The sequence below is a fragment of the Phyllobates terribilis genome, unplaced genomic scaffold (assembly GCF_046119375.1).
Source record: "Phyllobates terribilis strain yellow unplaced genomic scaffold, ASM4611937v1 Scaffold_3__8_contigs__length_932513732, whole genome shotgun sequence".
In the NCBI taxonomy this organism is placed as follows: domain Eukaryota; kingdom Metazoa; phylum Chordata; class Amphibia; order Anura; family Dendrobatidae; genus Phyllobates; species Phyllobates terribilis.
In genome coordinates, this window is record NW_027362763.1 from 473,232,098 (window position 1) to 473,249,180 (window position 17,083).

Here is a 17,083-nt window from a genome sequence, read left to right on the forward strand (position 1 = left end):
ATTTGGGGACCCCCTGATGTACCTAAACAGTGGAAGCTCCCCACAAGTGACACCATTTTGGAAACTAGACCCCTCAGGGAACTTATCTAGAAGTGTGGTGAGCACCTTGAACCCCAGGTGCTTCACAGAAGTTTATAATATTGAGTCGTAAAAATAAAATAAAATAAAATTTTCACAGCCGTGAAAATAAAAAAATCAAACTTTTTCCACAAAAATGATCTTTTAGCCCCAAATTTTTTATTTTCACAAGGAAAAAAATGTGAAAATGGACCCCAAAAACTGTTGTGCAATTTCTCCTGAGTAAGCTGATACACCATATGTGGGGAAAATACCCTGTTTGGGTGCACAGCAGGGTTCAGAAGCAAAGGAGCACTGTGACTTTTTGAACACAAAATTGGCTGGAATAGAGAGACGGGACGCCATGTCGCGTTTGGAGATCCCATGATGCACCTAAATAGTGGATACCCCCCACAAATGCACAAAATAATAAGCATCCAGTGCCTTTTTGGACAAATGATCCCAGGAAATCCAAGGTTTCTTAAAACATCCGTTTATTTCTTCATATTACAAACAGTTAACAAGAAGTTGCAACTCCATGATTAAGACCTGTTTGGATCGAAACATGTTGATTTCTATGCCTTTTTTGCAATCATGAGTGTATCCAAACTGCCTGACCTTCTTGTTACCTGTGCATATCGACTTTCACCCAGTGGATCTGTGCAGCCCGGAGGACGCGATCACCAAAGGAGGTGAGCTGACAATCTCATCTTATATATATACCCCCACAAATGACCCCATTTTGGAAACTAGACCCCTCAAGGATTTTATCAAGTGGTACAGTGAACATTTTGAATCCAGAGGTATGACGCAGAATTTGATAACATTAGGTCATTATTCATTAGTCTTGATCGCAAGTGCTCGCTACTTGAGTTCGCATCGGGTACTCAGGTATGCACCATGTATCGAGGGTGCTCGAGTCCCCGCCCCGCATGTTTCATGGTTGTTAGACACCTAAAAAAGACATGCAGGGATCACTCGTGCATGGCAGGCAATCCCTGCAAGTTTTTTTTGGCCGCGGACCATATGGCGCGGAAACTCGAGCACGTCACTCGAGCACCTGCGATACTCGGGGTATACCCAAGCACCAGATACAATCTCAAGTAGCGAGCACTTGTGCTCAACACTAGTTGCCATATCGTCATCATTTTTTTTTTCTTTACTTTTGAAAAAACCACAACCCCAACACAACCCTAACTCTAGCACAACCCCAACCTTAACCCAACCCTAACCCTTGCATAACCCTAACACAACCCTAAACCCTAGAGTTTATTTTTTATGCCTTTCCTCATGCAGTATAAGTGAATAGATTACTTTACTCTTCGTGTCAGTGCGATTACAGCGATACCAGATTGATATCGGATTTTTATGATTGACAGCTGTCAAACACTAAAAAACCCTTTTTTTTTTTTTACAAAGACTAGTTTTTGCATCGCCAAATTTTGAGAGCTATAATTTTTTCATATTTCGGCCGACTGTCACTTGATGACTTTTTTTTTGCGGGACAAGTTGACTTTTTTTTGGTACCATTTATGGGCACATGACATTTTGTGATCGCTTTCTATTCCGATTTTTGGGAGGCAGAATAGACAAAAAACAACAATTCAGGATTTTTTTTTTTATTTTTTATGCCATTCCGCTTGTGGTAAAATTGATAAGGTAGTTTATTCTTCGGGTCAGTGCATTTACAGCGGTACCACATTTATATAGTTTTTTTATGTTTTGGCACTTTTACACAATAAAAAATACACTGCTCAAAAAAATAAAGGGAACACTCAAATAACACATCCTAGATCTGAATGAAATATTCTCATTGAATACTTTGTTCTGTACAAAGTTGAATGTGCTGACAACAAAATCACACAAAAATCATCAATGGAAATCAAATTTATTAACCAATGGAGGCCTGGTGTTGGAGTCACCCCCAAAATTAAAGTGGAAAACACACTACAGGCTGATCCAACTTTGATGTAAAGTCCTTAAAATAAGTCAAAATGAGTCTCAGTATTGTGTGTGGCCTCCACGTGCCTGTATGACCTCCCTACAACGCCTGGGCATGCTCCTGATGAGGTTGCGGATGGTCTCCTGTGGGATCTCCTCCCAGACCTGGACTAAAGCATCTGCCAACTCCTGGACAGTCTGTGGTGCAACGTGACATTGGTGGGTGGAGCGAGACATGATGTCCCAGATGTGCTCAATCGGGTTCAGATCTGGGGAACGGGCGGGCCAGTCCATAGCTTCAATGCCTTCATCTTGCAGGAACTGCTGACACACTTCAGCCACATGAGGTCTGGCATTGTCCTGCATTAGGAGGAACCCAGGGCCAACCGCACCAGCATATGGTCTCACAAGGGGTCTGAGGATCTCATCTCGGTACCTAATGGCAGTCAGGCTACCTCTGGCGAGCACATGGAGGGCTGTGCAGCCCTCCAAAGAAATGCCACCCCACACCATTACTGACCCACTGCCAAACCGATCATGCTGAAGGATGTTGCAGGCAGCAGATCGCTCTCCACGGCGTCTCCAGACTCTGTCACGTGTGCTCAGTGTAAACCTGCTTTCATCTGTGAAGAGCACAGGGCGCCAGTGGCGACTTTGCCTTTCCTGGTGTTCTGTGGCAAATGCCAAGCATCCTGCACGGTGTTGGGCTGTGAGCACAACCCCCATCTGTGGACGTCGGGCCCTCTAACTGTTTGTGCAGACACATGCACTTTTATGGCCTGCTGGAGGTAATTTTGCAGGGCTCTGGTAGTGCTCCTCCTGTTCCTCCTTGCACAAAGGTGGAGGTAGCGGTCCTGCTGCTGGGTTGTTGCCCTCCTACCCCCCCCCTCCACGTCTCCTGGTGTACTGGCCTGTCTCCTGGTAGCGCCTCCAGCCTCTGGACACTACGCTGACAGACACAGCAAACCTTCTTGCCACATCTCGCATTGATGTGCCATCCTGGATGAGCTGCACTACCCAACTTCGGTGGGTGGTAGAGTCCGTCTCATGCTACCACGAATGTGAAAGCACAACCAACATTCAAAAGTGACCAAAACATCAGCCAGAAAGCATTGGTACTGAGATGTGGTCTGTGGTCCCCACCTGCAGAACCACTCCTTTATTGACAGAAAAAGAAAGGGAAAAATCAGCTCACCCACCTAGAAGATCAACAGCACGGAGCCAGGAGTGCTACCAGACGAACAATGAGGAACCAGGAAGATCCAGCTGAACAAATCTTCTAAAATCCATATTTTATTTGGTCATGCAAAAAATATTAAAAGTCCACCATGCAATGATTAAGAACTTATAGTTCGAAACGCGTATGCTGTTCCTCTCCAAGGTGGACTTTTAATATTTTTTGCATGACCAAATAAAATATGGATTTTAGAAGATTTGTTCAGCTGGATCTTCCTGGTTCCTCATTACTCCTTTATTGAGGGTTTCTTGATAATTGCCATTAATTTCCATCTATTGTCTATTCCATTTGCACAACAGCATGTGAAATTGATTGTCAATCAGTGTTGCTTCCTAAGTGGACAGTTTGATTTCACAAAAGTTTGATTTACTTGGAGTTATATTCTATTGTTTAAGTGTTATTCTGAGAGCTATAACTATTTTATTTTTTGGCTGATGGAGCTGTATGGCAGCTTGCTTTTTGTGGGACAAGATGACGCTTTCAGCGGTACCATTTTTATTTACATTCATCTTTTTGATTGCTTTTTATTCCATTTTTTGTTTGGTGGTATGATGATAAAGCATCGTTTTTTGCTTCGTTTTTTTATTTTATTTTTTTACCGTGTTCACTAAAGGGGTTAACTAGTGGGACAGGTTTATAGGTCAGGTCATTCCGGATGCGGCGATACCAAATTTGTGTACTTTTATTGGTTTGTTTTTATTCTTTTCATAATATTTATTTATGGGTACAGTATATTTTTATTTTTTTAAAAATATTTCTACAATTTTTTTTTTTTTTACTTTCTGATACTTTTTTTTTACTTTTACACTTTGTCCCACTATGGGACTTTCATTTTTTGCAGGCTGATCACTTGCATACTATAGAGATGCAGCAGCATCTCTATGTTATGCTGCCTGTCAGCACTGCACACTCAGAAGTTACATTGATGGCACACTGCGCAGGATCAAAGTAACTTCCTGCTGCCTGGTGACCTGGATGTCTTCATGACGACATCAGGTCACCATGACAACTACCGGGACTTGACACAGACAGCGCGGGACGCCGGAGAGGAGGTAAGTAAACCGCGCTTACCTCCCCTTGCTCCTGGAATGCTGCAATTGACTTAGATTGCAGCATTTCGGGGGTTAATGTGCCGGGAGCTGTGCTTGGCACAGTATGTACCTGGTCCAATAGGCCCAGGTCAGTAAGACATACTATTACTGAGCACGCCAGAAAGGGGTTAAATAAGAATGCAATGATTTGGAAATCTTAAAGCCATATTTTATTCACAACAGAACAGATATCACAATGTGAACATTAGGCATTTTTCAATTTCATTTGAAAAAATAAGTAATTTAGAAATTGTTGTCAGTAACACATCTCAAAAAAGTCGGGAAAAGGACATGTCTACCATTGTGGAGCATCCCCTCTTCTTTTTACAACACTCTGTAATAGTCAGGGAAGTGAGGAGACTAATTGCTGGAGTTTTGAGTGAGAAATGTCTCATTCTTGTCTGATATAGAATTTTTGTTGCTCAACAGTCCTGAGCTTTCTTTGGACTTTTAATTTCATAATGCGCCAAATGTTTTCTATTGGTGAAAGATCTGGACTGCAGGCGGCAGGTTCATCACCCGAACTCTTCTTTTACAGATCCATGCTGACGTGGTGGTTGCAGATTCCCAAATTACTGCATTCTTGTTTTCCTTACTTCTTACATAGTGTCGCAACTTTTTGAGAATTGGGATTGTATAAGACCACATAGTGATTTTTGGAATAACTGTTTAAGTGAAGAGAAGAATAAATCTTAAAGGAGTTGTCCAATATTTTTTAAAAATGGCTGTTACACGCACGCCGCCCAAGTTCAGATAGGGATGAGACTGGTTACATGAATTTGTTGGAATCCTGGGGGAACCGTTACTCAGGGTGACCATAGGTGCAGCTTCTCTCAGGCACACGATAGATTCAGTTGCTGACCAGACACATCTGACAAGGGTCTTCATAAACGGTAGAACAGTAACATTTAATGAGGCATGGCCAGTGCAATGCAAATGTCTCTTTGAGCAACAGGCTCCAGTAACAACAGTACAGTCTCATTTGCAGCACAGCAGTACACAGTCTATTATCCGGTAGCACAGTACAGCACAGTTTTAATGCATACACAACCACAGGCTTTTCCTTCAGAAGGACTCAATAATACACAGCATTCTTTATCCTGCATGGAGATGGGGGGGAAAGGGTGTGATGAGGGAGATAATCTCTATGACAGGCTTCCTTCCAGTCCTTATCTTCCTGGCCAATAATACTCCACACTGTTAGCTCAGAGAGTCTAATTGACCCTTGTTTAGCTTCCCTCCTGACCTGAATTCTGTTCCTTTGCCTTCTGTGAGATACAGAACACACACATCACCTTTCTCTTCGGCTCGGCCAGACAGTAAACAACTTCCCCCTGGGGCTCTGCTAAAATACTCCCCTTCTCCTGTAACTGTGTTAACCCCTCTAGTTGCTGGATGCTTTTAAAGCAACAGCACTACTTCTGCATGTCACATGGCTACTAAGCAGATGATTAATTAAAATAGAAATAATTTGCTGACTACTGCATATCCACTGACTTCAACAGTGATGGTAGAAGAATTGAAAACTGACAACAGGGCCTGAAAATGGCTGCACCGGTGACCTGAGTATAGGTGGAGAGAAATTAGTGCAGGAAAGCTAACATAGACTGGTGAAGTCACAGGAGAGGAGATTAACCAGGCCAGTATAAGTTATCTTGGTATTTTTATTCACCCTTTGCTTTCTGGCCAGTAAAAACTAAGACTTGATTTTACAGATATTGCCGGTCTCTAACTCTCATTATCATCCACTTCTTATCACTGTCACAAGCAGAATGTTATTCACTGTTGCTACGGTGATGGCCTTGATTCAGAAGGGAAACATTGTATTGTCTGACAATAAATGCAATGTTTGATAGAAAAGGGTTTTGTGTCCGATATGAAAGACAATGCAATACAGGAGATTCCTCATCAAAGCACCATACATATTATGAAAGCGTTGACATAAAGAACTGGCATCAAGGCTTAGACTGTATTCACATTTTTTACTATTACGCTTCAATCTGACATTGGGAAGACTTAAAGAGAACCCATCCCCATTGTTTCTCTTGTGAAATAAACATTGGGAGAGCAGGGGGAAAGGAATATGTGTAGGGGGTGGAGGGGGTAACCCTGGCACTTGCCTTCAGTGCTTTTGCTCCTGGTGCCTATCTGAGGAGTATAAAGGTCCTCTAAGTTCTAGGATGTCAGAGTGGGATCTTCCAGGGGGTGTCTGGGAGGAACTTGCATTGTCCTAATAGATGCAATATAGTGTATGAGCATAGTTCTGAGGGAACTTTGATGTAACTTACTTGAGTAGGTGGTTTTTTGCTTAGGATTATTAATAATATTAGGCTCCTCAGTAATAAGGGTTACCTCTCTTTATTACGTGATTTTGCCCGTATTGCTACTTAGTGTGTACATAAACAATATATTTTGAAAAAAAAAGTCTAGTTTGTCAATCAGGTGTGGGCTGCTATGATACAAAGTTGTGCATCTACTGTAGGTTGTTAAGTTGCCTGCATGACATATCATATATTATTGCCAACAATATAAAATCATTGGTCAACACTGCGTTATATATGAGTCAAAATGAGCTTCTTTGGCAGTCATTCATTTAGAGCTGTTTTTTATTTTATGTGACTTTTTGTCATGTTGTATTTGTCGCCATATTTTGCACCAAATTCTTAAAAAGGATGCATACAGGTTGATGAATTTTATGCAAAGATACTTTATTTTTTCTTTACCTTTTTTGCACCTTTTAAAGCTGCACTCGCATCAATGTATTTTATCCTCTTACTATATTGCAATCATCCTATTATATAGCACTGTGCACTTACAATTGCTCATTTTGCCTTTCTACCCAGCTAATTCTTCTCTTTTCTGTGTTCTATATATAAACAGGAAGTCTCTTTTCCCTGCATTTGTCATACCCCTCTTCAACTCCTGACCCAGCAGCTCCCTCCTCCCCCTGCCAGGGACTTTTGCAGAGACTCATGTGGGGAAAATTGACTTCCTGTTTCTACATAGAGCTTAGAAGGATTCAGATAGTCAGTTTTTAATCATGTGATGTCATAGACCTAGTAGAAAAGAGAAGAATTAACTAGGTAGAAAGGCAAAATGAGCAATTGTAATTATACAGTGCTGTATGATATGATGATTGCAATATAAGATGATAAAAACTTTGGTGGGAGTGCTTCTTTAAATGTTGCCTAAACCTATAAAATGTTGCACTTTGTAATTTGTAATTAGACACATTTTTGTATTCCACTAGGCTAGTAGAGTATAACTGCGCCAAAATTTTGCAACATTTTGAAAAATGATGAATTAGGCTAAAGCACCTGGATCAGAAAACCACAGCCACGTTGTCGCATGAAAAAAGATCATCCGGTGAAACCAATTGAATATAAAAAGGCGCAAATATAAAAGTCACTGGTAGAACTATTTTTACTCCAGAAAAAAGGTGCAAAGACAATGAGTACAAACTGATAGGAAACACCACCCCAATAAAGCTGTACTTTGAGGCTATGTGCACACTATGTGTTTTTTTTGAGGTGTTCAAAAATGAGTTTTTCAAGTGAAAACTGATTCAGGAAACTCTACTTACTGGAGGTGTCATTCTTTTCCTGATGTATTTTCTGAAGCGGTTTTGGAAGAGAGCTCTTCCTAAAGCGTTTTTTTGTAGCCTTTTGATTGGACAGTACCTAGTTTGCATGGATTTGATCAGGAGCCACTTCAAAGACGTGACACGAGCTTTCTTTTTTTTCCACCAGACGTTTTCAAAACCTAAAGCATAAAAAAACACTCAAAATAATGAACAAAGTAATTTTACAATCCTCCAAAAAATCATTCAATAAAATCTTGTGCTGAAAGCCTTAATGTGGCAATCATCATTTGTCCAGTAACAGTTTTAGCTGCTCGCCAAATCTAATCTGCACACTTGATCTTAAACCGGAGTCCACACACTTTTCTCCAATCTGCATTTCACTGCCAATATGTAATTAATCTGAAGCAAAGTCTGTCTATATCCTGTGAGGACTTTTGGGCAGAGTTGCTGCACATTTGATCCATTGCAAAAAAGTGAAATTTTGCGGTGCAATTTTTCACAGATTTTTTCCATATATTGTGGAAGAGGGTTTTTAAAACCTATCCGCTCGCATTGTATTGTAAATTAATGAGATTTTTCATGCAGTGATATGGTTTTATTTTCTAGAACAAAATGTCAAGTAATTTGTATTAAGCTTTAGCTATACAGAGCATTGAATTGCCTAGTCCAAAAACTATTGTAATGCCATACTAAGTGTTTTTCTAGATTAATAGATAGAAAAAAGATAATCACAGCAATTAAAGTGATCATACGCATTGGTTTAATATTAAATTAACTTGGCACATTTGGGTTTTAGTGAGCGACAATTTAATGCGGATTAGGTGCTCGGCCTAATACGCCGGAAGGGGAAAAAAACAAGAGGATATGGTGTACGTTGAATTTCAATATATGTGATTCATTGTTCTCAAGATAAGCTGTTGTCAGAGGTGTCTGGTGAACAACTAATTTGGTTACACTTAGGAGCCCTTCTGACATCCATTTTTTATTGTACTGTAAATGAAAAAATATTGACTGACTTTGGGATCATGTTTTCATCAGTGTTTCAGTTTTTATAATCAGTTTCATTAGATATTTTCATGCAAAAAAATGATGGCAAACCTTCTCCTACCCATTGCAGTGTTAAAAACGGACAGCACATGGATGGAAATGTGCGCTGTCCGTGATTTTAAGAGACCGATAGTCTTTAATTTGCGACTTTGATCTTTTACAAGGATTAAAATCTGACATGCTTCCATGATTTTTGTGCGAACTCAAGGTATGCAATAAAACATGGACATGTAAACAGTCCCATAGACTATAATGGTCACAAGTTCTATATATGAAAAACATGGACACAAGTACTTGAATCACGGACATCTGAATGAGGCCTAAGGGTGGAATTACATTGCACAACTGCAATGGAATACCCCTGCCAAATGGTTACGTTTAATAGCCTTTTTACACAAGACAACTGATAGATTTACTTTTCTATACCCTGTATGGCCATAGTAGAGGTCTGATAACTCCAGAGTGGTGACACATTCCCTTTAATGAACAAGCATTTTTGGATGACTGCACTCTGATTACACATTTAGGCTGAGTTCACACGATGCGTTTTTCATGCGTTTCCGCGGCGTTTTTGCAGTTGCGTAAACGCCGCGGAAACGCATGAAAAACGCATGGTAGAAGGGCAGCAATGTTCCCCAATGGAAATCCGCATGTGCTGTGCCCATGATGCGGATTTTTCCGGAGCGTAAACGCTGCGGTCAAAAATCCGCAGCATGTCAATTAATTTTGCGGAAACGCTGCTCTTTTGCCGCCATTGACTTGCATTAGACCGCATGGAATCTGCATCACTGTATATGTTGATGCGCTTTTCATGCGGTCTAATGTGCGGATGGTACCCGGGTGTGGATGAGAGGACTCTCATCCAGACCCAGGTACCATTAAAAAAAAAAAGAATAAAATAAAAAATATATATATTCTCACCTTCTGACGACCCGCGCTGCGTCCTGCCGGCTTCCCGCGCACTTCGCGGTTGAATGAAGGACCTTCGCTGACGTCAGAGTCATGTGACGGGTCACGTGACGCTGACGTCGGAAGGTCCTACAGTCTTCACTGCCGGCAGCCGGGACCGATGAAGCAGGACACCGGGGGCCATCAGAGGGTAAAGTATAGATTTATTTTTTATTTTTTGACATCACACACTATATAAATCCATGCCGGCTGCATGGATTTATATAGTGTGAAGTTGACAAGCACTTTCCAAGTGATGCTAAAATCGCTTGGGAAGTGCTTGTCAACCCGCATGCGGAAATGAAAGTGAAGACCGCTTCATTTCCGCATGTCCCTGGCAGGAAACCGCATGTACAATCCGCATGCGTTTTTTCCTGCCAGAGAGATGCAGAAACGCTCAGGAAAAAATCCTGAGCATTTCTGCATCGTGTGCACATACCCTTAGGGGGCACTGTTCCTTTCAAGCTGTAAACTCTGGAAAGAAAATATTTAAAGGTGTTGTCGGCACTGCTCATTTTCGCACTGGGAGGTAAGTGGAGCTGATGATGTCACGCCCCCAAACACATGATGGGACAAATGCATTATTGGAAGATATAGTGCAGGATTCAGTTCATTACCACAATAGCATGATACCTGCTGATTGTGCATGCATCCTGGCATGTCTGTGGGGACTGAATGTTATTGGCCATGCTCACCTCCTGATGCAGAAGTCATCAACATTGAACAGCCCCTGGCATACAACAATGTAATGAGGTCAATAAGCCCAACATCAGTTCTGCAGGTTGTGACATTTTTGACTCATTTCTAGAATTATTTCTAAAATGAGCAGCTTACAGGAAACAGCGTTCTAAGATATTTTTTTCTACTAATGGGGTGAGATTATCAGTTGCACATCTTATCTTTCCTTGTTCGTGGTCAAGTCTGTGACTTAAAGGGACTGCAAAGATTCTTGTTCTCTTCTCATTCCTTATTTTTGATGGTTTTATGTGCATGTTGATGTACGTAGCATACAGGGGGAAAATAAGTATTTGATACACTGCCGATTTTGCAAGTTTTCCCACCTACAAAGAATGGAGAGGTCTGTAATTTTTATTGTACGTTCACTTCAACTATGAGAGACAGAATCTAAAAAAAACAACAGAAAATCACATTGTATAATTTTTAAATAATTAAATTGCATTTTATTGCATGAAATAAGTATTTGATCACCAACGAACTGTGGCTCTCAGAGACCTGTTAGTTTTTCTTTAAGAAGCCCTCCCAATCTGCACTCATTACCTGTATTAATTGCATGTTTGAACTCGTTACATGTATAAAAGACACCTATGCACATAATCACACTCCAATGATTTTTAAATAATTAAATTGCATTTTATTGCATGAAATAAGTATTTGATCACCTACCAACCAGCAAGAATTCTGGCTCTCACAGACCTGTTAGTTTTAATTTAAGAAGCCCTCCTATTCTGCACTCATGGCCTGTATTAATTACACCTGTTTGAACTCATTACTTGTATAAAAGACACCTATCCACACAATCAATCACACTCCAACCTCTCCACCATGGCCAAGAACAAAGAGCTGTCCAAGGACACTAGGGACAAAATTGTACACCTGCACAAGGTTGGGAAGGGCTACAGGAGAGAATGCAACAAGTGTTGGCACAATTATTAGAAAATGGAAGAAACACAAGATGACTGTCAATCTTCCTCGGTCTGGGGCTCCATGCAAGATCTTGCCTAGTGAGGTAAGGATGACTCTGAGAAAGGTCATGAATCAGCCCAGAACTACAAGGGAAGACCTGGTCAATGACCTGAAGAGAGCTGGGACCACAGTCTCAAACATTACCATTAGTAACAGACTACGCCGTCATGGATTAAAATCCTGCAGAGCACGCAAAGTCCCCCTGCTCATGCCAGCACATGTCCAGGCCCGTTTGAAGTTCGCCAATGACCATCTGGATGATCCAGAGGAGGCATGGGAAAAGGTCATGTGGTCAGATGAGACCAAAATACAACTTTTTGGCATCAACTCCACTTGTCGTGTTTGGAGGAAGAAGGATGAGTACAACCCCAAGAAAACCATCCATGGTGGGGGACACGACATACTTTTGAGGTGCTTTTCTGTAAAGGGGACAGGACGACTGCACCATATTAAATGGAGGATGGATGGGATCATGTATCGTGAGAGCATTGAAGATGGGTCGTGGCTGGGTCTTCCAGCATGACAATAACCCGAAACACACAGCTAGAGCAACTAAGGAGTGGCTCCGTAAGAAGCATTTCAAGGTCCTGGAGTGACCTAGTCAGTCTCCAGACCTGAACCCAATACAGAATCTTTGGAGGGAGCTGAAACTCAATGTTGCCCAGCGAAAGCCAAGAAACCTGAAAGATCTGGAGAAGATCTGTATGGAGGAGTGGGCCAAAATCCCGGCTGCAGTGTGTGTAAACTTGGTTAAGAACTACAGGAAATGTCTGACCTCTGTAATTGCAAACAAAGGTTTCTGTACCAAATATTAAGTTCTGTTTTCTATTGTATCAAATACTTATTTCATGCAATAAAATATAAATTAATTATGTAAAAATCATACAATGTGATTTTCTGGATTTTTTTTTCAAGATTCTGTCTCTCACAGTTAAAGTGTACCTACGATAAAAATTACAGACCTCTCCATTCTTCTTAGGTGGGAAAACTAGCAAAATTGGCAGTGTATCAAATACTTATTTCCCCCACTGTATATAAGTTCTGCACATCTTCAACCTTCACTTTTAGGAGGTGTTCTACACTTTAAATGTTTTGTTCAAGTTTGGAACAAAAGTCTCCAGTCACTGTATGTGACTGTGGTCTTGAGAATTCTCATAGTGTGCACTTTCAGGATTCTCCGATGCCAGGAGTGGGTGGTCTTGTGACTACAAGTATGCGGTATGTATAATGCTGGCCAAAATCCGACGTGCACAGCTTTGCTCAATACATGTGAATTGAGTAATGCTGAGCATGTCTAGTTGGAATGTGTCCGGAAGAATGCCTATCGCATACTAGCGGTCACATGACTGCAGACTGCAGAGTGACTGCAGACTTTCATGCCAAACTTGGACAACAAGTTCATACCTTCAGTAACAATCATAAATTTTTATCATTTTTTTTAAACAAAATGTTACACCTTGATTTAAAATTACACAAAGGGATAAGTGAATGTAAAGTGCCTGGTGTCATTTTACCAGGGCTGGCTCCAGGTTTTCGTGGGCCCCAGGCGAAAGAGTCTCAGTGGGCCCCTTTAACACATACGATTCATGCTGCACAGATACAGCGGAGAAATATATGGTAGGTATAGTACAATGCAAAGATTTCACTGACTTTACATGAGTGATATATACATATTGTAAATTCTACAAAACCATACATATAGTATAAAGCATCACATAGTCCTCCATATTAGAAAGGAAAAGGGTGGCGATCCAGCCAGACCATGATTAAGTCTAACGTCGAAACTCGTAGGTCCAGATCCTCACAGTGCACTTTATGCATAAACCCTGTGGAGCATATGTTTTAATGGCTTTATAAAAGCTAAGTTTTATTTGAAGCATATTAGTCTGGTTATCGCTGGATCACTACCCATATCCTTCATATAATATAATGCACGGCCCATAGTCCTTCATATAGTATAGTGCACCTCCATATATAATGCACAGCCCATAGTCCTTCATATAGTATAGTGCACCTCCATATATAATGCACAGCCCATAGTCCTTCATATAGTATAATGCACCTCCATATATAATGCACAGCCCATAGTCCTTCATATAGTATAATGCACCTCCATATATAATGCACAGCCCATAGTCCTTCATATAGTATAATGCACAGCCCATATTCCTCCATATAGTACAATGCACCTCCGTATATAATGCACAGCCCATAGTCATCCATGTAGTATATTGCACAGCCCATATTCCTCCACATAGTATAATGCACCTCCATATATAATGAACAGCCTATAGTCATCCATGTAGTATAATACACAGTCCATAGTCCTCAATATAGTATAATGCACAGCCCATAGTCCTCCATATATAATGCACAGCCCACAGTCCTCCATATAATATAATGTACCCCCATAGTCCTCCATATACTATAATGTACCTTCATATATAATGCACAGCCCATAGTCCTCCGTATTAGTATAATGCACAGCCCATATCCTTCATATAATATAATGCACGGCCCATAGTCCTTCATATAGTATAATGCACCTCCATATATAATGCACAGCCTATAGTCATCCATGTAGTATAATACACAGTCCATAGTCCTCCATATAGTATAATGCACAGCCCATAGTCCTCCATATATAATGCACAGCCCATAGTCCTCCATATAATATAATGTACCCCCCAGAGTCATCCATATAGTATAATGTACCTCCATATATAATGCATAGCCCATAGTCATCCATGTAGTATAATGCACAACCCATAGTCATCCACGTAGTATAATGCACAGCCCATAGTCATCCATATAGTATAATGCACAGCCCATAGTCATCCACGTAGTATAATGCACAGCCCATAGTCATCCACGTAGTATAATGCACAGCCCGTAGTCATCCACGTAGTATAATGCACAGACCATAGTCATCCACGTAGTATAATGCACAGACCATAGTCATCCACGTAGTATAATGCACAGCCCACAGTCATCCATGTAGTATAATGCACAGACCATAGTCATCCACGTAGTATAATGCACAGCCCATAGTCATCCACGTAGTATAATGCACAGCCCATAGTCATCCATGTAGTATAATGCACAGCCCATAGTCATCCATATAATATAATGCACAGCCCGTAGTCATCCACGTAGTATAATGCACAGACCATAGTCATCCACGTAGTATAATGCACAGACCATAGTCATCCACGTAGTATAATGCACAGACCATAGTCATCCACGTAGTATAATGCACAGCCCATAGTCATCCACGTAGTATAATGCACAGCCCATAGTCATCCACGTAGTATAATGCACAGACCATAGTCATCCATGTAGTATAATGCACAGACCATAGTCATCCACGTAGTATAATGCACAGACCATAGTCATCCATATAGTATAATGCACAGCCCATAGTCATCCACGTAGTATAATGCACAGACCATAGTCATCCATGTAGTATAATGCACAGACCATAGTCATTCATGTAGTATAATGCACAGCCCATAGTCATCCACGCAGTATAATGCACAGACCATAGTCATCCACGTAGTATAATGCACAGCCCATAGTCATCCACGTAGTATAATGCACAGACCATAGTCATCCACGTAGTATAATGCACAGCCCATAGTCATCCATATAGTATAATGCACAGCCCATAGTCATCCATGTAGTATAATGCACAGCCCGTAGTCATCCACGTAGTATAATGCACAGACCATAGTCATCCACGTAGTATAATGCACAGACCATAGTCATCCACGTAGTATAATGCACAGCTCATAGTCATCCACGTAGTATAATGCACAGCCCATAGTCATCCATGTAGTATAATGCACAGACCATAGTCATTCATGTAGTATAATGCACAGACCATAGTCATCCACGTAGTATAATGCACAGACCATAGTCATCCACGTAGTATAATGCACAGACCATAGTCATCCACGTAGTATAATGCACAGACCATAGTCATCCACGTAGTATAATGCACAGACCATAGTCATCCATGTATTATAATGCACAGCCCATAGTCATCCATGTAGTATAATGCACAGCCCATAGTCATCCATGTATTATAATGCACAGACCATAGTCATCCATGTAGTATAATGCACAGACCATAGTCATCCATGTAGTATAATGCACAGCCCATAGTCATCCATGTAGTATAATGCACAGCCCATAGTCATCCATGTAGTATAATGCACAGACCATAGTCATCCACGTAGTATAATGCACAGCCCATAGTCATCCATGTAGTATAATGCACAGACCATAGTCATCCATGTAGTATAATGCACAGACCATAGTCATCCTTGTATTATAATGCACAGACCATAGTCATCCATGTAGTATAATGCACAGACCATAGTCATCCATGTAGTATAATGCACAGCCCATAGTCATCCATGTAGTATAATGCACAGACCATAGTCATCCATGTAGTATAATGCACAGACCATAGTCATCCATGTAGTATAATGCACAGCCCATAGTCATCCATGTAGTATAATGCACAGCCCATACTCATACATGTAGTATAATGCACAGCCCATAGTCATTCATGTAGTATAATGCACAGACCATAGTCATTCATGTAGTATAATGCACAGACCATAGTCATTCATGTAGTATAATGCACAGACCATAGTCATTCATGTAGTATAATGCACAGACCATAGTCATTCATGTAGTATAATGCACAGCCCATAGTCATTCATGTAGTATAATGCACAGACCATAGTCATTCATGTAGTATAATGCACAGCCCATACTCATACATGTAGTATAATGCACAGCCCATAGTCATTCATGTAGTATAATGCACAGCCCATACTCATACATGTAGTATAATGCACAGCCCATACTCATACATGTAGTATAATGCACAGCCCATAGTCATTCATGTAGTATAATGCACAGACCATAGTCATTCATGTAGTATAATGCACAGACCATAGTCATTCATGTAGTATAATGCACAGCCCATAGTCATTCATGTAGTATAATGCACAGACCATAGTCATTCATGTAGTATAATGTACAGCCCATACTCATACATGTAGTATAATGCACAGCCCATACTCATACATGTAGTATAATGCACAGCCCATAGTCATTCATGTAGTATAATGCACAGACCATAGTCATCCATGTATTATAATGCACAGCCCATAGTCATCCATGTAGTATAATGCACAGACCATAGTCATCCACGTAGTATAATGCACAGACCATAGTCATCCACGTAGTATAATGCACAGACCATAGTCATCCATGTATTATAATGCACAGCCCATAGTCATCCATGTAGTATAATGCACAGCCCATAGTCATCCATGTATTATAATGCACAGACCATAGTCATCCATGTAGTATAATGCACAGACCATAGTCATCCATGTAGTATAATGCACAGCCCATAGTCATCCATGTAGTATAATGCACAGACCATAGTCATCC